The sequence below is a fragment of the Pyxicephalus adspersus genome, chromosome 4, assembly GCF_032062135.1.
Source record: "Pyxicephalus adspersus chromosome 4, UCB_Pads_2.0, whole genome shotgun sequence".
In the NCBI taxonomy this organism is placed as follows: Eukaryota; Metazoa; Chordata; class Amphibia; order Anura; family Pyxicephalidae; genus Pyxicephalus; species Pyxicephalus adspersus.
This window is the reverse complement of record NC_092861.1, coordinates 109,851,182-109,871,785: the sequence shown is the minus strand read 5'-3', so window position 1 is coordinate 109,871,785 and position 20,604 is coordinate 109,851,182. Positions and strand designations below refer to the sequence as shown.

Here is a 20,604-nt window from a genome sequence, read left to right as displayed (position 1 = left end):
ATAGCAATATAATCCTCTCAGCACTTTATCACAGACATCAATATATTGGTAGACTACACCACTGACACCTACAATATGTGTGTCACTTTACTGCTATAAGGGACACTAGACTGATTGATCACATATGACCACTTCACTCCATGTCATATATGTTCCATACTTCTAAATGATATTTATGTTCTTTCCATCATTTGGTGTTTCTTTTGCATCACAAATACATTTGACATGCTATAAATTATCATGTTACTAAGAACTTAAAAAAAACTTGGTTAGAGGCAACTCATACTTAACAGTAACACAGTATAAGTACAATAAAACATTAATGAAAAATAAATAAAAAGGAGGGGTGGGGGGGAGGTAGAGATTAGAGAATATATCTTCTATTTTTTATGTGTAGTTATACAGACTACCTAAAATTGACTAATTAGTGTTTTTTAGGTATCAGAAAATTTAAACATTACCCATATAGACTAAATCTATAAGAGTTTAGAAGAAGAAATAGCCTTGTCTTTTTTCATAAGGTATGTTTCCTGCACTTTATTCAGCCACCTCAAAACTAAGGCACATGCAAAGTTTTGCAGTAAAGGGAAATCATAAAGCATGCATAATGTAAAAGATGTAATATTAGAGAAGCTTTATATTTTAAAGATCAATTCCTTATGTTCAATAAACAAGCTTGCAGAGAGTGGGGTATATATTATCCCATTATGAAAAATAATTTGGATTACTTGCCTCCTGAACAAATTTATCAAGAGGCATTCAAACCAAATAAGTAACATCATCTCCTATACACATCTCCAGCATATAGCTGGGTTCCCTGGGTACCAACTATGGAGTTTATTAAGGTGTAGCTGGAGTTTAGCTTTAAAGCTATTGCAATTCCTTTAGAATGCAAACACATCTGTGTAGTTAAAAAGGGGTCTATTTTCCAATCGTAATTGTTATCCTACTTATGGGACTATTAAGTGTGGCCTTTATCTGACAAAATTAGACAGCTGTAAAGGATTTGTTTCAGTAATTATCTCCTTTGGAATCCATCAAACATGTAATAGAACGGATTTTCTTTTTTTGCTGGAACGAATTGAAATAAAGTTGATATAATCTTGATCTCAATTGAAAACCTTTACATTTCTTTAAAGTGTTCATCATTAATGTTTTCAATATGTGTGTAAGCTATGACTATATATCTTCCACTAACATATCAGACATAAAAGGATAAGTTTGAGGTTCAAAGAAAAACTTAAGAACAAATACAAATCTATTCATAATAAAGAGTGCTTTATCTTTTCTTTTGTTACGTTTAAACCTATGCAAAAAGTTTGTAGGCAAAATATAGGTATAGATCTTTCTTTATTCAGATATATATGCATGTTGGTTTCATCATGTTAAAAATGTGCAGAATAGATGAACCAAAATGAACTATATGAATCGCTAGACATGTTACTTCAAAGTCCCCTAGTCATTACCACATATAGGTCTGATCAGCACATAAGCTTAATAATATACAAAAAAATGTTTTATTTAAAATATTTATCAATTATAACCTAAATTCAGTGAATAAAGAACAAAACTTCTATATTGAGACATTAAACTTGAGAACAGAAAACGATTATGTTGTTGCGGCCACCTATCACAATTTTTCTTTCATTTTTTGTTTCCATAAATTAAGGTGGTATTTGCAATGATTTCGATTTTGTTCTTATTTTAATTTCTCCAGTATTTTTTTACTTATCTGCACCACTCTTGTACATTTGACACGTTTTTGTCCTTTTCCATAGAGCACATTCATTGTTTTTTTATGCTTTTGTTAATGACAAAAACACTTAAGGAAAAATGCTTTTCTAATTATATTAAAAAATAAAAAGAAATTGTTTTAGAAAAGGACGACTTTCACTAGATTTCAAAAGACATCAAGGCAATATAATCGGACAAGCATTTAGCTTTACAACTAGATGAATAACTCAAACTACTCTCTATGGTCGCTAAGGTTTTCCTCCCCGCTTGTAGTCAGTGACCCTTGACCAGCATGGGTCATGAGGCCAAATCTTAATATTGACAGTCATTTTAAACAGGGGGCAACAGGTTAAGCTAGATTCTACTTGTCAATCATCCTCTTAATTACGATGACAATTGCCTTTACACATTTGAATCTCAATATGAATTGTTCACCTAAAAAAGTCATAGGTACTCCTCAGTGGTGTGCAAATAAGAGTGATAATTTAACTGGTTTCTTCTTTCTAGGTTCAAGGAAGATACAAGGGAACTTCCAGCTATTTACAATGAATAGGAATAATTGTAAATTGTGTATTTTCATAGATTTTATTTTATCAGGATGAAAGGCACTTTTAAATTCAAAAAGACATATCCTTTAACATATGACCAGGGAAGCCCAGAGGCCCCAGGCTCCCCTTAACCGCTGTCCAGCCAAAACCTTTTCCCCATCCTTTCTCAAATAACATAAACCCTGCAGCCCCTAAACATGTATATGTGAGAAACCTAGGTGACACATATATGTACCATTGACATTCCTAGCAGCAAATGCCTTGCAGTCTGTTGTTGTCAGATTACCATTTATTAGCTTAATATAAAACATGTTCCTATTTTCTTTAGCGTCACTAAACCTAAAACAGTACAGTAGCCTATGTAAACATTTATTTACTGATTGCTACAGAATAATACACAGTGCAAGCCTTTTATTAGTTTCAAACAAAGTGGAAAAGGGTTATAAACATTGTCAGGGTTTTATTGTTGTCTCTGAAGACTCTGTGATATTTTCCCTCTGTATGTGCAGTGGTGATTATAGTCAACAGGAATGAAAATAAGAAAAAAATTAAATTTGGATTTGTCACCAGAAGAGGCATAGAAAGGAGATCTGCCAGTGTGATGTTGCAGTGACAAATGTGCAAGAATGGCTTTCCTCTCAGTTCCTGCTTTGTCTTTATAATTCCCAAATGAGACAAAAACAAAATAAGCACAAAACTAACTGGGGGTTCTCCAACCTTCCAACCCCATCCCTCTCATTTTAAAAATTGAGCTGTAAATATGCTTTAGGTCAGGCTCTTTTGTAAAACACTCAGCAACCATTTTTAGTTACCCTGTCAGCAAATGGTCACCATGTATATTATTACTCAGTGTTGTGTAATATGTAGGCGCTTTATAAATCCTGTTTATTAATAATAATATTATTAATAATAATAATAATAATAATAATAATGTAATTGAAGACATATACTTACCTTTCCAGTAGCCTGTTTGTTGATATGCTGCCACTACACTTACATACAAACAAACAGACAGCTGGAAAAGTAAGTATATTGCCTCTTGTGTTTGGATCCATGAAAGCAAGAAAAATAGCAAATTTTGTACAATATACAATGCCCTGTACCATATAAACCCTTACAAATGCATCTAAGCTAAGCTGCCCTATTTTATCATTGCAAAGTAGTCCTCTTCAGGGTAGTGAAAATTCCTAATGTTATGCACTGACCTGATAAAGCACTGACCTGGTAAAGAAAGAGGGTCAAGTCATGTCTTGTAAATTGTGAATGAGCCGTTCTGTGCACTCCCTGTGACTCACAATTTTAATAGATAACTAGCTATAACTAGGACATAATGCAACTGCAAACATATAATGCTTTGTAATATGTCTTTACTTAGACATCAACCAGAGTGAACTTTTTTTTTAAATCCTTTATTTTTAATTTATGCAATTGTTAGGAGATGTTTATCAGGTCGTGACCCCGTGCTGTGCACCACTGCAGTGTCTCTTCCTTATTATTCCCACACTTGCAGCAGCAAGAAGAACAAAGAAATAGGAGCATCTCCCGCTTCCCTTTAGCCTTGCAGCCTGAGATGTACCTTCTCGGCATCCCCAGCAAACATTCACAGCTGAAGGGGATTTTAGGAGCTGATTAGTTTCTGGCTGTATCCTGCACTTCAATGGGTTGCTACGGTTTTATAGACTTTCTGTATGCAGTCACTGGTTGTAGTGTTAAGCTGAGCAGAAGTGTGAATTTGTAAGATTTGTTGTTGCTTATTTTGCCTGTTTGTGACTGGACTGACCTTTTGGCTGTGACCCCGACTCTGCTTTTGTCTTGCCTTTAAATACCTCACCTGGTTGACTGATTACCTGTGAATGACCTGGCTTTGTATTCTAGACTTGTCTCTGCTGAAATCCTGGTACTGCAGTATCTGTGGGCTCCTAGTCCTCTTTAAGTTCTTTGCCAAACACCACCCCTTGAGCACAGATGTCCTGGGGGCAAATGGTGAAATCAATTTTTTAATTAAAATATACACTTTGGCAAAATCACTTCATTCTTTTGCCTAGGAGACAAAATGCCTCCCAAATTCACTTTAACCTTACACTTCCTCTATCCCTACTCACAACATGGAAAGAGAATAAAGTCCAGAAAAATCATAAATTTATATATTAGCCACAAAGTTGTTTTTGTGCATTGTGCCAAGCATTTTTTTAAATTGCTCAGTCTGAAATTGTGCTCATTTTACTACTGAATAATATAGTTTTATCATCCTACTGTGTGGCACACAGTGCATTTATATACTGCTGATGCAGTCTGTAGTGTGATGTACCATAATACTGCATGTCATCTAGATCAATATTAAGTGTTTCAGTAAAACAGTGAACATGGCAGCCAAGGTAGAAAAAGTGCACAGCAGTATGTACCATCATTTGACCTTCAATAGAATCTTGCTGTCTATTCAGTATTCCTTAAATCACAGTGTCTGATCCCTCGCCTTCTTCATTTTCTACTGAGCAAAACTCTTCTGCAGTTTACTCAGCATATTTTTCCTGCCAGTTGCTAGAATACTATACAGATCCTTTCTGAAGGTCACCTTAGTTATAATTCACTTCTGTTTTTGGAAGTCACGTTCAGTAGCATGTAAGTAAATGCATACATTAAACCTTGAAAAAATCTACCCGAAGTGATAGTTTTTTTTGACTGTCAAATTTAACAGCCCAGATAATTTAAAATGTGTATTTAAGCTATTGAAATAATAATGTAACTCATTCATTCAATATATACCATTCATTTTGTTAGGTATAGATGTGTAAATTGCTTCTTATTTCTTAAGACAGAACTTTTGAATTACATTAAATTCTTTTTTAGTATTGATAATACCATTACCCAATTTATTTTAAAGTTGGTTGTGTATTAAAGTGTATGCAAGTTCTTAAGTCTTAAAAATAAGGGTGCCATACTTGACTGTTAAAGGAATAGTTGAGTTCTGAATTTAAAATTTCCAGATTATATTTCTGTATATTTTTGGTATGTCATTTTCACTGATGGTAACCTTTACAATTTTTTTTATTTCATGTTGAACTGAAACATGAATATTTCATATGTCTGCAGATCAATCAAAGATATTATAATAAATGCCCTTAAACAAGTGTTTAGTATTCTAATATTGAACACCCAAGGGGTGCCCTGGGAAGGTTACAGATTACTTGATGTTGATTTATTCTTTTACAAGGAAAGGAGTGTAATGCCTTCCTGTGAGGTCACCAAAAGAGGATTGTAAGGTACTTGCCCCGCCAGTGATCCCAGGTCGTCCTCAGTGACCCCAGGGGATCGCGGGCAGCGTAGAGGAGACCCCTGCAACAGGCAGCGTGGCCGGTGCCGCCGCTGCTCTGCTCGCAGCAGTACTCCTCTCTCTGGTGGAGGGATCCGTCCCGGCCGAACAGTAGTCCCTGCAGATGTCCCGGGATCCCCAGCATCCCTGCAGACATGCACAGTGCTGCATGCGCCCTTAGCATTTCTGTGGGCGTGCACAGCATGGCACAGCTCAGGGGTACTGCTACTATGCGCGCCTCTTGTACCCCCCAGGGAGCAAGGCAGCTGGCTGCCTTGCCACGGGGCAGGGCATGTATAATTTGAATTCCCTGTGGCCGCAGGGGATTTATTATTCAGTATGTTTCTTCCAATCCAATAGGGCCAGGTGATGCAATGTGATTGGGCACCATTTAATGAGACCCTGTCATTAGCGCCCTTGCCTGTTAAAGCCTCTGTGTTACAGTGTGCTTAGGTGCATTGTATGTTGGATTACCTTTTTGACCTCTGTTGTCTTGTCATCATAATCTGCATCTGCAATTTCTTTTGTATGTTTTCTTTAACTCCTCAATGTAAAAATATAAAAAAAACTCCAGGAAGGTAAATAAATTTACTGCATTCATATTTATTAAGGTCAGCCCCTAGCTCAGTGGTAAATAATTTAAACGATTTGATTTTGTCAACATGTGTCTCAATGGAAATTCTTAGTCCTCTGCTCCTCCTGTATCTGTCTGTCATTTGCAACCTCTATTTAAAGTGGAGGTAAATCCAAAACTACCCAATACAAAAAAAATCACACTTACCTTTAATACCTCAGAGAAGCTGATCTGTCGGGAGGTTTCTTCCAACAGGTCTCACATCGTCCCGGTGTCCGTCTTCGGGCTGGCGCAGAGGGAGCGCAAGGCGCCGCCAACTTCTCCTTCCTTCTTCCTGTGTCACATGATGCAGGAGCAAGATCGTCAGGTAGATTGGGAAAAAAAACTTTTTTCCCTTTTAATGAACGGACATGCACAGAAGGAGTAGCCAAGAGCCTTCCGGAATGCGTGATCCCATTCATTCTTGATCGCCTAGGCCGTCGATAATTAAGGGGGTGGTGCTGCACCTTTTTTTTTTTTATAAAAAAAGGATGTTGCAAGGGTTGTCCACCCTTTTATTTAAAGTGAAAATTCTGAGTTTAGACACGCTTTAATGTGCAGTGCTTCCTAATATGTTATAAATAACGTTTTTTATCAATAATAATAATAATAATGTACATAAAGAAATGTAATATGACTTGAGTCTGTTACTCCCTGTTTTGATATTGCCATATAGAAACAAACCCTAATTGCAACTACTATTGGATTTGATTAACACGTAGACATAAACCTAAATCATCCACAGAAATAGCTCTCCAGGCAATGACTTGGTATAGAACTTCAGTGAACCACATATATTGTTTTAGAAAAGCCATTAATTTAACATTTTTCCCCCTCAAACAAAATTATGTCAGAAGATTGACACAATTTTTAAATTCTATTAAGCAAGCATTATTTTTGGGTCATATTTTTCTTAAAGGATTTCCTTTCTTCCACACAAACACTCTACATTAATCCTTTGTTTCACCATAATCACAGGTGTGTCTGTAATTAACTAGGTGTATGCTTGATTCCTGTCATTTTAGATGATGGATGGCCCCAATAATGTACCTTCTACCTCAAAGTGAAAATGCTAGCAAAATAGCCAACATCAAAATGCACCTTGCTATAGAGTTTATAGACTGTAAAGTATTTACATATTTTTAACAAGCAGTAAAATTGCTGAAAAAAGCAATTCCTTGCTGACCCTAGAGCACAGTACAGTGGGAATTAATTTATAAAAATCACAAATAAAACACTAAAGTCAGATTTTCAGTGGTTTCAAATGGTATACAGCACCTGCTGTTTGTTTACTTTAGAGGGCTCATAGAAAGTAAAAGAAAAGTAGCTTAGCTGTTAGATGGAGGTGGCAATGTATGGGTGCAGTTATAGCTAGTAGTGTCATCAATGGATGCTTCTTACAGTGTAAAGCTAGCTGTATAAAGGTGCATTTGAAGATGGTTTTGTTTACAAAGTGACATTTTAATGTGCAGTAGAAATGAATAACACGTAAAATGTTAAGAAAGTAATTTAAGTTCAAAGCCATACCATTGAGAGAAGTTGTTTTTCTATTGTTTAATGACTAGTCTTTGCTTTTTAAACTATTTATCACTAATCCAGCTTCTACCTGAGACACATAAGAAATAAGTGTTGCCTAAAGTTGGTGAATTTTGAAAATTGTGTAATGGTGACTACAATGTATTTCTTTAGTGAGCAGAATCATTGCAAAAGTGGAAGCAAAGTTATCCTGAAAAGTTATGCATCATTCAATAAATGACTACACCTTAAACTAGATCTAAATGTGCAGCCCCCCCACCTTCAACACCCCAGAGTCTGTGTATGTGCTTTCCTAACGCAAACTTGATCTAGATTTTTTGTGTGATTTAAAAAAAAAATAAATATTGCTTACATGGTTGAGGTTGGATAAATGCCCTTACCATAAACATTTTCAGATCCTGCAACAAACTTAAAAAGCAGTAGCAGAAATACAGTCCAAATTAAAGCATAGGGATCAAGTTGAGAAAGGCAAAGTCATCAATCCAACACACCTTCTTCTGAAGGTGGTGGAGGGCCAGCTGCATTGGCAGTAGGCATATGTGTGTACGGGGAAGTGGAGGGTGCCCATTCTTTTCCACATGGTAAATTGCTATTGATCTCTGCAAGCTCCCTTCCGGTGGCTTGTTTCTAATGGTACTTTCTCCACTGCACAGGCCTCGAAAAGGTGTTAAACAGATCACACAGTGCAGCCATGAAGTCAGAAAAGGGGTTACCATTTCACCTTGGTTGACCTCTCCTTCCTGGCTATGGCATCTCTGTCTTGGCACCTTCATTGTGGCTAACCCCTAATCCTAGCTGCCACTCTTCTACCTTGTTACTCGGCATATAGCTCAATATATATAAAAACGACATACTAGCTCTGACCTACTGGAGCATTGTTAAACCATTGCAGAGAGATTGTTGCTCTTTGCATTGGCCCTTCTTTGAAAGCTGCAACATGGACCAGAGAAATTTTTTCGCTTTTAAAGAAGATGGGATAAAGATGTTTAAAAATCAAAATTTGTATACAGCTTTATCTGAAATAATATTTTTAGAATTTATCTGGGCTTTAAGAACCTAAATAGAAATATGGGGATATAGGGTGTACCTACAGGGCAAGAATATGGGGCAGCTGCTACTGTATCTAGGTCAAGTGGCCAGGACTGCTCTTACCATCCTGTAATTAGCTGAATCCCCAATTCTGTATAAATTACAAAGTCTTTTTTGGTCTACAAAAGAACCACTAATCCCATATCATGTGGGGGGTACAATAAAATAAAGATTACCAACCAAACAATAGGTTGCTATTATGAATATAAAACATAATCTCCTTAATTCTATTGAACACAAATATTACATCTAAATAGGCCAACCAACTCCTAAAATGAACTGCTACAGAACATACAAAAATAAACCCGAACCCCATGTCATAGGTGATGCATTTTATTGTAAAGGAATAAAGTAGATATAAACCCTAACTGGATGACATAAACTATGTTTTTGTTCCATAAAGTTTTGATTTTTTTTTTGTGTTTTGTATTGACACAGACATATTGTGCAGTACTTTGCTGAGTTTGTAGTCCTGTGGTATAGCAATCTCTACAGTCCAATGCTATCTAGGACCAATTTCAGTGAAGTCCTACTGGATTGTTTTTGGGATGTGGAAGGAAACAAGTGTAAACATGGGGACAATATACAACTCCTATGAAAATACTGTCATTGTGGGGATTCAAACCTGGGGTTTATTGCTGAAACAGGGTGAAGCCACTGCACTGCCCCAAAATACTGGTTTTACCATTTCTCATCCTTGTATGCATCTTTCATGCTGCTGATCTCCTTTGTCTTCATTTTATGTCCATAGATATTCATTCATGAACTCAATACACATCCTTGCTGTACACTGACTGCAATGGTGGCCCATGCCTTCAGAATGTGACATGTGAAAGGGTAATAAGACAAGAAAGCAGTTGGGAGACACCTGTCACACAGCAGGGGCTGACAAAGGGAGGTGCAAAGTGCTCTATACCCACCACAGCCACATGGGGCCCCCATAGTCAGATCACCGAAGGAGCCCCAAGTCAGTTCTGCACAAGGGGCCACTGTTGGCTAACATCCACTACAGCATAACACTAAACAAAACACACACTTCTACTATTTAGCACTGGTGCATATCATGTATAAAAAAACCTTAACACTTATCTTGTACTTAGCATTTTAAGTCTGATATTGTGCCCAAAAAAAGTGTTACCCACAGTGTTAAACCAATGGAAAAACATTTAATATTTTGCAGCCTACCAGTACTTAGATAAGGGGACTTGCAATATAATTATTTCTAATTCATATTCGTGGTTAAGTGAAGATAATTTGGCTGCTCTAGGCCGACGTAGGAGATGGTAACCTAGCAACAACCCTACCAACAGCGGAGCCTGGGGAGATCAGTGTATGAGAGGGGGGCAGATGAGATACACAATGAGTGGTAACCTAGTAACATCCCTACCAACAGCAGAGCCTGGGGAGATCAGCACATAAGGAGGGGGAGCCATTGGAGGTACAACGTCAGTAGACAGTAGTCCACATCTAACTATCTAGTAAGCAGTGTCCCAGTGATATCTTAGAGATAAGAGGAGGATCATTAGAAGTTACAGCTTTCAGTATTTGACAAGGAAGTTAGGAATGTAGGGCCTGAAGTAAGAGGGAAAGCCTTTACCTTCACTGCTGGTGAATTATATGATTATATGTGACCTGTCTCATGTGACTGGTCAGGTGATTGATTAGTCATGTGACTGGTCAGCTGAACTGTCGTGACAAATCATGTGACTAGTCATGTGACCGGTCATGTGATTAGTCATGGACCGGTCATGTGATCAGTCAAAGAATCAAATACCATAATGTTTACCTCGCACATCCATCAGGAGGAAATCATATAATGCACTCTGTTACCATTAAAGTGTCATGAATAGAGCCCTATGGTGTCATAGTTAACCTGAGCGACATTACATTACCATTTTCTAAAGATTGTGGAACATAATTTCTTGTGTCAGCCACCCGATGCCGCTTCATTTCAGTAAATTACGTAGGATGGGCTACACATTTGCTTTCATTTACTTCCTAAAATATGCTAATGACACTTGTTGTCATATAAGATGGAGGTATTATCTGCTTAGCTGATGATGTCACGGTGCTTGTCAACATAATAACACCAGTAAAGGCCACCCAGTAAATTATCTACGCATGCTTCAAACACCCTCTGCTAGTACAAATATTTCAAACTAGTAAAAGTTTGTAAGATTGCCTAACAACTTTTTTCATTTGTAATGATTTGCTTTGTGGATGGCACTTAGTCTGTCCAGGACCACAGAACATCCCTTTGTGCCTGAGCCAAATATATGTGGTCATGTAAGAATAAAAGATGCCAGACTACATTTCCCAGCAAATATAGAGGCAGTAACCATGGGAAGAGGAGACAGGTGGTGAGCGATTGTAAGACTAAAAGGTACCACAGCCACATGATGGGATTTTGAATGAAAAAAAACCCAGAGGTAATACTTCCAACATAATTGCTTTGCCTTGAACGTGCTTGAACTGAACAATTTGCCTTTTTTAAGTTTAGCTTTTGCTAGGACATGAGGCCCATTCACATCTGCATGTACTGTACCTATTCACATGTATGTGTGTTTCCACTCGCTCAGATGGGGATCATAGGGATGCTGTGTTAAGGCAGCCCATTATTTTGGATATGCTGAGCCTACCCTGGGAGCACACTGAATCACAACCAGTGCGGCACATTACACCTGAGAAAGTGCTAAAAAGCACTTGAGGAACGCTATGTAGTATCAATGTACATTACCATGCAGCTGCATGCATGGGTTTGTTTCTGCAACACATAGATGTGAATGAGCCCTTTAGAAAATGCCACAGTGTGCATATAGCTCATTTCCCAAAGCTTTACACTAGGATAAGGATACCTATTTTGAAATAGTGTGATAGTCATTTTCAAAAGGATTTAATAGTTACAGTCACATGGCTAAAAGCAATAAAGGATTTAGGCATGTGTAATACTTTGTGAATTCAGCCTTTAATGAAACTTTAAAATATGTAGAGCAGAATGGTACAAACAGCTTACAGAGTGTTGACTCTGAACATATATTTAGAAAAATTAGGAGGTGAATGAAAGAAAGTGTTTGGCTGCATTTAACCACTCCTAATATCTCCTGGCATTCTGTGTGATGCACAAGGCTTCTAAATTCCCAGATTCTGCTCATGGTAGGCTCATTGCTATTTATAGAGAACTGTTCACCTATTACCTATTACCCTTAAGGTGCGTACACACTTCCAATTTTTATCGTTCCAATCGAACGACGAACGATCGATTGGGCAAAAAATCGTTGGTAAAAAAGTAACCAACGACGTCGACGAACGAGGAAAATTGTTGGAAACGAACGACCGGACCGGTGGATCGGATTGGACGACGATCGTTGAACATCGTTCGTGTGTACGGTCGTTCGTTGATCGTCCATGGTCTGAGCATGCGTGATGAACGAACGTCCGTTCACTTTCCTGTCGTGCACATAGTTCCTCTATCGCTTAAACGATCGTATCTATTGTGTGTACAATATCTACGAACGATCGTGTCGTTACCTCTATGTGCAGGATCGGTGCTATACGATCGTTCATATATATCGTGCAGGAACGTTCGTCGTTCGTTTTCCAACGATAATAATTGGAAGTGTGTACGTAGCTTTACCCTTATGTTACCCTATCATTTAGCACCTTTATTCATGTGTTACCCGATCATTTAGTAGGCAAACTCTTCTGTTCCCGTCACCTGTCCCCTTATCATTTAGCCCCCTTACCCTTCTGTCCCCTTATCATTTAACCCCCTTACCCTTCTGTCCCCTTATCATTTAGTAGCCAAACCCTTGTGTCCCCTTATCATTTAGCCCCCTTACCATTCTGTCCCCTTATCATTTAGTAGCCAAACCTTCTGTCCCCTTATCATTTAGCCCTCCTTATCATTTTGTTTCCTTATTCCTCTGTTTAATTATTCTTCTGTTCCCTTACCATTAAGGGCTGGCACTTGGATGTCTGCTTGGATGGGGATCAAAATAAGGACCACCACGTGCACTGCAAGTTTGCATGTCCCATAAATTTTTGCATTGCTGACATTCTTTAACAAAGCCCACACCCGACCCACCACTGCTATTTGCAGCACCACATGTGAGTGCTTCTATAATGTGAATTGATGTATGTGTAATAAACATTTAATATGGCAGTGTACAGTAGCCCAGAGTAACTGTATTTCAGCGTATAGCAAAAAAAGAACTTTGGCTATGGGCTATCAAACTCGGGTTGATTTGCTAAATTAATTATGGCTGTTGACTTTTTATGAACTTAAAAGGAATAAGCTGCCTTAGTTTCGAGAATGAAAAAAACTCAGCATTGATTACCCAATTGCATGCAAGGAAAATTAAATAAAAAGCGTTTTTCCTTGCAGATGGTTGGACAGTTGAAATTACCAGAGTTTCATCTCTTTTAGTATAAGATAAGATAAGTGATTTATGTCTTACAAGGAAATAATTCACTTTGCAGCTGATATTTCTTCAGTGAATCCATTTTTATGTCTTTAGTACTTTCTCAATCACCAATCTGGACCAATTTGGGATCATGTAGATCAGTGGTCTTGGCAATTGCAGCCTTTTTTAATGTGGTGTTACCTAAATACATACAATTAAAAAGGCAACATTGTATCTGTTTTACCTGCAGCTAAAAAGTAGGCTGGAAATGGCAGCCCCCATTATTATTATATCAGTCCTGAGCAATTTCTCCTCCAATATCAATATGGCACTAAATAACAGGGAATATGAAGATCAATGAACTTCTGTCCATGTTTTCCATCTACAGCACACAGAAGAGACATTAGGGGTCTCCATAAAATGGACATACCACCAGCTATGCACTTATTCCAAGGGGGCTGAAAGAATAAATATTTTACCTCCCTGGCGGTATGAATCTTAGGTATTTTTAAATGTAAGAGCAAAACATTTAAAAATACTTAGTACCGTATTTTTCGGACCATAAGACGCACTGGACCATAAGACGCACCAGTTTTTAGAGAAGGGAAATGAAGAAAAAAAAGATTCTGAAACAAATAGTGTCCTAAAATATTTTATGTGCATTAAAAACCAACAGCACAGTCATAAACACATGTAATAAACCCTGTAAAGTAAACAGCAGCATTTAGAACCATTATTAACAAATAAAGTCAGCAAAAGACAAAATTACTGTAAAACACAATAACGAGAGACTTCAGTAATTAAATAGTTTGTGTTGTGTATGTGTGTGCTTTCACTGTGTTTGTGTTGTGTATATGTGATTTTACTATGTGTGCTGTACCTCACTGAAGATCCTGGTGAAGAGTGATCTTCAGTGAGGTTCAGCACGCTATTCAGGGAACACTCTCAGCATGATTGGCTGACAAAGTCATGTTGGGAGAATTCCCCCAGCATTCCTGCTCCCAGCATGACTTTGTCAGCCAATCATGCTGAGAGTGGGAGGACGCCGGGAGCAAGATACAAGAGTGACAGGAGTCACAGTCACTCTGGCCGCGCTGGACAGGAGAACAGGGTAAGTAAAAGGCGGAGGGGGAGGAGCTATACAGGGGGACGGGACAGCAGCTGGGGAGGAGCTGAGGCGGGTCTTACTATGACTGGGCAGGCTAGTGCAGCGCTGCCTGGCGCGGTCCATACCGGTGCTCAAGCTCACCGCTCCGGGCACAGAGGGAGAGGAATGGACTGTGGAGAGACGGCCCGGGCAAGCTGTGAGGCGGCCGCGGTCCAGACCCGTGCTCACTGCTCACCGCTCCGGGCACAGAGGAACAGAGGAGAGACAAGTAAGAAACATATGTTTAGGCTACATTTGGACCATAAGACGCAGGGACTTTTTCCCCCCACTTCTGGGGGAAAAAAAGTGCGTCTTATGGTCCGAAAAATACGGTATTTCAAATTTCCCGCCTACCAGCCCAACGGTTCCCTACCTCCAGCAACACACTCGCCAGCAGATGGCTGGCATCTGCTTCCCCCGGCCTTGCGTCCCCAACATTCACATGCCAGGTTGAACAGATGCCCGTCCAACATCACCAGGGAAAGAGGATGCCGGGCGCCGCTGGAATGTGGGAACCAGGTAGGACTTTTAAACTCCCGAGTGTGGCTCGGGGTTACCGCTTTTGGTATGGAAAATTCACCGTGAGCCACACTCGGAAATACCAACAGGGAGGTTATTGAAAATAGAAAACGTGCTTTAACCTTAATATCCAATTTAAAAAAAACACACACCCACAGATACACAAAAGCACACCACTACACTGCACGCATTGGGTCTGATTTATTAAAGCTCTTCACGACTGGAGAAGAGAGACTATCATGGGGGAATCTGTGGTTCTGGATAGGGTCCTATCCCCTGCTGCACGAAAATCCCAACCATTTGTTGTCACCATTATGGAGACAAGGAGGTAGTTTGTGTAAAACAGAGCATAACTTAGGAGGGGCTGACAATGCTGCTTGCGCTTGCCTTGCTTTCAGTGCAGCATAAAAAGCATTGTCAGCTCATTACACATAGTAGCTCATTAGATTTCTGGCAGGACAAACAGGTATTTTCCATACATGCAGCATTTTAAGAGATGAAACATTGGAGAAATGTGTGTGTATTGCAGAGCTGACCCGCATATATTTGTCCACAATTAAACTGTGTTAGGCTCGTTATACACTGGCACCTAGGTCATCACATGCTTTAGAAGGTCATATAAAAGAGCTATTTGTTTATGATTAATTTTCTTGTGAATATGTTGAAATCATAAACAAGGATAATGTTTTGCACAAAAAATAAGCATTTTAATCATACATTACATGTGTACATTATTGTAAATATTTATATATGAGCTTCTGTGTCTGTCAAAGTATTTCTGTTTATTCTGTTCCAGGATTTGCACAGACCTGTCAAGCAGCACAGCCAGGTGGATGTCACCATGTTCTCTGATAAAGTTATATATTGTAGAAGGGAGACGGTGATGTTCACTCTCTGCTTTCAGCCTCCTGATTAAACAGTGACATAAATCTGAAGAAAGGGCATCTGTCTGCTCACTCTGCTCCCACTTTCCATCAGTATGCTGCACACCTTCCCAGCACACTCAGAACAGTATTAAAGTTAGATATTTTATGTATAGATATTTATTTGGGGCATTGTGTTGAATGGTTTCTTCTGTACCTTTTATGTGCAATTAATTATTATAATGCAGTTTTAATATTTTTTTTAAAGTAAGACGATGTTGTAATGTTAAATTCTATAGTTCATACAGGAAAAATCAATCAACAACAATCGATCAAGAATGAGCAGAGCCTCCTGGGATACCTACGTCATGCCTCCTGGGAGGCTCTTCGCTGCTCCTTTTCATGAATTGGGAAAAATTTGCCAACCTCACGCATGCGCACTGAGATCCTCATATTTTCCCCAATCTACGTCACCCCATCTAGCCCCTGCGCAGTGTGAGATTGGGTGACGCAGGAAGAAGAACACAGAAGAAGAGAGAAGAGAGAGGAATACCGAGATGACGCGGGACCCAATGGAAGAAACCTCCGGACGAATACACTGATCTGCGGCATAAAAAGTAAGTTTGATTTTTTTCTTTTTGGTTTAATTCCTCTTTAGGGTTGGGGGGGCACCAAGAGCCTTTGGTCATAATAAAATCTTGGAATGCTCTAGGACTGACCAGATGACTCTGAGTGGGTTAGGTTCCCCCAATCTTCAGCTCCACTTCCACCCACCAACCCCACCCAGCGGTGTCTGCCAATTTAAGGCCCTGAAAGTATTTCTGGAAGATGCAGCGCCTCCTCTCCACACCAGGATTGGTGGACAAAGGGAGGGACATGTCTATGACAGCAGGGCTACTCCCTGACATAGGAGAGAGAAGAGCTGGGAGATTTGAATGTTGTGAGGTGCCATCCAAATACCACATAGCTCTGAACCTTTTATATGGCCTTCCAGAGACTGAACATAAAGGGGGCACCAGACAGGATGGCCAGGAGGCTATGAAATGAGAGGAGAGCTTAGCATGGCAATCTGTCAGCAGAGACTAAGCAGGTGAAAATGAACTTTGGGATCTGGTATCAGTGAATGCCATTGTCATTAAGGGACCTTGTACTGGACAAAATTACAGTCACTATGGTACCTAATAATAGTGAATGTCACTGTCACTAGGGGCCCCCTTGCTGGTGAATGTCACTGCCTTTAAAGGACCTTTTACTGGTGATTTCTACTGTTGCATTTGTTATTGGTAAATATCACTGTCACTGTCATACCTGTGAATCTCCGTTATTATTTTTACTGGGCACACCCATTTCAATTTGGCCACTCAGGATCAATGCTCTTCAAAGTTCACAAGGTATGGTGCAATGGGCCTGATTTATTAAAGCCCTACAAGGCTGGCGAGGATACACTTTCATAAGTGAACCTGGGTGATCCAGCAAATCTGGAGTGGATTTCCCAAAAGTAATTTGGTATTTGTTAGCAAATGTCTTCAATCCTGGACCAGATCCATTCCAGGTTTGCTGGTTCACCCAGCTTCACCGATGAAAGCGTATCCTCTCCAGCCTTGTAAAGCTTTAATAAATCAGGCCCAATGTATAGGTATGTACAGTGCACTTGCAATGATGGTAGACTTTAAGTTTGCCTTTTAATGTGGACCACTTCATACTTTTCCACACCACTGCTGCCATCTACTTTGCAGCTTCCTCCACACCCTGCATGGGTGGGTTACATTATCGCAACACTATTGTGATACTAGGTGCCAGCTATTTTTGGCATCTTACAAATGCATTGCACATACACTGCCCACAGTGCTCATTTTCTAAAGAAGCCACTCACTTAGCAAAGTGAATATTGACCATGCAAGAAAATTTTCACTTAGTGAATACGGTTAAAATACACCTAGCAAAAAATACCTAATCAATGAAGATTTTTTTGATTGTTCCACATGATTGTATAGTTTTATGTGGGTCAGCAGAACTTCACCTCCTTCACTAGGCTAGAAACAATTCCCATGCAAAGTGATATTTTACTTTTCTTTATTCCTTTAGTAAATCATCCCAAGTATGATCAGAAAAAGAGGCTTAGTTGAAAAGTTTCTTTTTGCAAAAAAGGCATACAAAATCTCCTTTACCAATAAAACTTTTTTTCTGCATTCAAGTCTTGCCATGAAGATGTAAGTTGTACAATTATTCTTCTGCAGGAACAAAGCTTAATACCGGTGGCTGACTTCTCAAGGACTGGAGAAATAGTCTGCTTAGAATTGGCAGCTCTCCAGAGACTATCCTACAGCCTCAACCCTTTGGCTGGGGAGTGGAAGGGAAGGAAAAGGAGGGGTAAGTGTTTTCTGTGGATCAGCTGCTGCAGCAGAGGGTAGGGCCAGGAGGAGGGATAGGAGTCAGTACAGTAGCAGAGCTACATGGCAGTGAGTGCTTTCCTTGCTTGTTGGGATGAGAAGCAGCAGTGCTGAAATGGTAAGCTGGCTATGTTCTCCCTGAACCTGATCACATTGCTTCATTAAGATTTCAAAAGCCTCCTAGGAGAAGATTGTGCATTTTAAAAGTTACTGGACTGGGATCTCAACCAGAACAAAGAAGTTTCTTTCATTCTTCTATGCCTTTCTCATTGGGACATCCCTTGGGTGGATTATATGGATAAAGAGTTGGACATAGAAAGGTAAACTCATATTTGCATTATAGACACCTAACCCTAAAACAAGGTGTTTGAGTTCATGATTTTAGAAAGCTAGTACTGATTTTGGGATGATAGTGATTATTGCTGATGAAGAGATAATGGTACAGCATTTTAAATGTAGGGGATTAGTGGAATCACTATACTGACAGGTTGTGTCTTGCTTCACTGCAGTCTATGTATAGAGCCACTGCTGCAGCTGGATACTATAGTGTTCTCTGCTACTAACAGGAAATCCTCATTGTATTTAGAGGGAAAATCCAAGTGAACACAATACATTTTGATATGCTTTTAGGAGTTCATTGTCTGTATAACAAAGAACAGTCTTTCAGTTCATTGAAACTTGGAATAAAAGATCCAGTCTTTGGCAGGAACTGTATTATATATAAAATACAAAGCTACTATAAAAATGATTTTGGATACTTGCTATAATGTATTTATGGTCATGTCCTGTATGAAGTTGCAGTGAAAAAGAAAAACCCTTGTACATTGGATCTAATGTAAACTCTGTTGCATTTACAAGGATTTAAGCTTTCTATATGACATCATGTATATTTGTTTTGGTTTGTGATGTTGTTTTACACTTCTGTTTTGGAATACACTTCTCCAGTGCTTTGTTTGTGTTCTTCCTGTATTGATAATCTAGTGTAATTGGTCTAGTTTCAGTCTGTTATCTTGTTGGCTCCTATAACCCTGAGTCATGTAATCCAAATCTCTTTTGAAGGCTTACAGGAGACAGGTAATGATTGCATTTGCATTGTGAAGATTACTACTTTATGTTTATTGTCTGTTTCTCCTGTGTGTAAAAGGCGGCTTTAGTGTGCTAGAGGTACACATTACTTGATAAGTCTTTATGCTGAGGTCATTTCATTTACAGATTAGCCATGATCTGGTTTGCTACAGTTCATGATTGGCGGACGTCACTTTGAGTTTGACACTTTCAATCTGACACAGGTTTAAATCTGGCCAAATGGACATAAAGGACCAGTCATACATGCACCCACTACAGATCCCAATTACCCCAGCAAGCATGTTTATATCAATGCGGATGGGAGGGGGTTGTTTAGCCAGACATATCCGGAGATCCTCCAAAAATATCCAACATAGTTAAAAACTGTTTCCCTAGATTGGTCACTTGGGGGTGCCTGATGTAGTTTGTTGACATCCATACATGCAAACCATTGCCAGGCTGGGCAACAATAATCTGATGTTTTTAACTACCTGCATTTACCAGTATGAAATATTTGGTGCCATGGGAAGGGTAAATTCCCTTTGCAGACAATATTTTTTTTGACTTAGAAATTATTTTTACATTCATCTTTTCATTTTAATTCAGCAAGTTTCAACATAAATGGATCGTTTTAACATATGATGATATATAGAAATGTTGATAATTCATTGTAATACATTTTTGATCTGGTCAAAAAATGATGGATGGAAGGATATCCGCCCATGGTTGTTGTATGTATGAATCGGTATGCTGCGAGATTGATCAGTTATTGTCTAGGAATATTACTTTTTCCACCACGTTATATAAAGATTGCCCACCATGCTGGACTGCTTGGATAGATTTAACAAGCCCTTTAGACATTTGTTTGTTGAAAACGAAACTTCTGCATTGCTAGATCCATAGCGTCACTTGCAGATTTAGGCAATTTATGGCAGTCTTTATTGTGATGTGATTAAGACCAAATTGAAAATGAATTAGTAAGAAACTACAAATAAAGAATAAAACATGTAGTGTACATCACTCACCACTAGTAGCAAGGTTGGCATCTTTTGGCACCATGTGGCACCATGGAGTCCCCACCGTAAGAGTCAAGGCTGTAGGTACTGTAAAGTACGTATAAGTCTATGTCTATTACTCCAAAGCTCATGCTTTGTGTTACCAGGAAATAAAGGGAAATCTTCATTATGGAAATAGAGAGTACCACAAAGGTGATACAGAATCAAGTTATAAATATGTAAAGCAAAAGTTTATTCTGCCTATATTTTGCATATTTTGCCTTCCCTGATTTCTCCTTTCCTTATAAACACCTTAAAAATTTTAAATAAAACTTTTCATTAGTCACCTTATCATGGATTCAGTGACAATATTACTTTGTGTCTATGAATTC

General features: G+C 38.8%; 1 protein-coding gene across 3 annotated transcripts in view; it reads left to right on the top strand.

Annotated features, from left to right (window-relative positions):
- The first annotated feature begins 18,206 nt into the window (after positions 1-18,206).
- PLEKHG1 (pleckstrin homology and RhoGEF domain containing G1) overlaps positions 18,207-20,604 on the top strand; it is a 137,880-nt gene continuing 135,482 nt past the window's right edge. For 2 of the 3 annotated variants that reach the window (XM_072409275.1, XM_072409273.1), the window contains exon 1: positions 18,215-18,472. The gene's annotated coding sequence lies outside the window, so the exon portion shown is untranslated. Of the gene's footprint in view, positions 18,473-20,604 lie in introns of all 3 variants that reach the window. The other variant, XM_072409274.1, reaches the window with a different exon arrangement.